Source organism: Octodon degus, unplaced genomic scaffold (genome assembly GCF_000260255.1).
Source record: "Octodon degus isolate 3935 unplaced genomic scaffold, OctDeg1.0 scaffold00090, whole genome shotgun sequence".
NCBI lineage: Eukaryota > Metazoa > Chordata > Mammalia > Rodentia > Octodontidae > Octodon > Octodon degus.
Genome location: NW_004524666.1, coordinates 3,776,819 through 3,777,554, shown reverse-complemented (window position 1 = coordinate 3,777,554; position 736 = coordinate 3,776,819). Strand labels below are relative to the sequence as shown.

Genomic DNA, 736 nt, shown 5'->3' with positions numbered 1-736 from the left:
GGGGCTGGCTGGCATGTGGTGCTGGGGGATTGAACCGCGATCCTTGATGCTTTGCCAAGCTTGTTCCAAGTAGGTGCTTTAGACCACTGAGCCATCTCTCCAGCCCCTGTTTTCACTATTTTAGATTTTAAAGATTTAAGTATTAAAGATAAACATTTATAATATTACTCAATACATTTTTAGCATATCAGTTCCAGTCAGTGTATTTTATAATTTGGTAATTTGCTTTCTGTAGAGATAAATGATAGCCATATTTTCAGTATTTATATGTTACTAGTTTGGTATAATAGTACAGGTATTCACTTTGCCTTTTACCTATCTCCCCCACCCCATCTGTCTTCTGTGTGACACATTCATTATGCTTGCAGAGCATTGTCTCCAATGATTACCAAGTTAAACATGTTAAGATTCATGGCCAAAAAATAATTTGTGATACATTTCTTTGAAAAGTCCACTTTTAGAAATAATTAAATAGGCATCAGAAAACTAGGTGAGGGCCAACCAAATAGCTCAGCAGATTAAAGCACCTCAAGCAGGCTCAGGGGCCGGGGGTTCAATCGCTGGGCTTGCTGTGTGAGCCCCGCCCACAAGGCACACTGAGATGGCCAATGAGATTGGGCGTGGTGGCGTGCATGCCTGTAATTCCAGCTCTTGGGAGGCTGTAAACAGGTGGATCACTAGGAGTTCGATCCAGTAGTGAACACCTTGTGGATACATTTCTTTGAAAAGTCCACTT

The 736-nt window shown here is 41.4% G+C and overlaps 1 protein-coding gene across 5 annotated transcripts in view; it reads left to right on the top strand.

The window, feature by feature from the left end:
• Positions 1-736, top strand: part of Hace1 (HECT domain and ankyrin repeat containing E3 ubiquitin protein ligase 1) — a 169,160-nt gene that overhangs the window by 79,501 nt on the left and 88,923 nt on the right. The gene's annotated exons all lie outside the window — the stretch shown is intronic.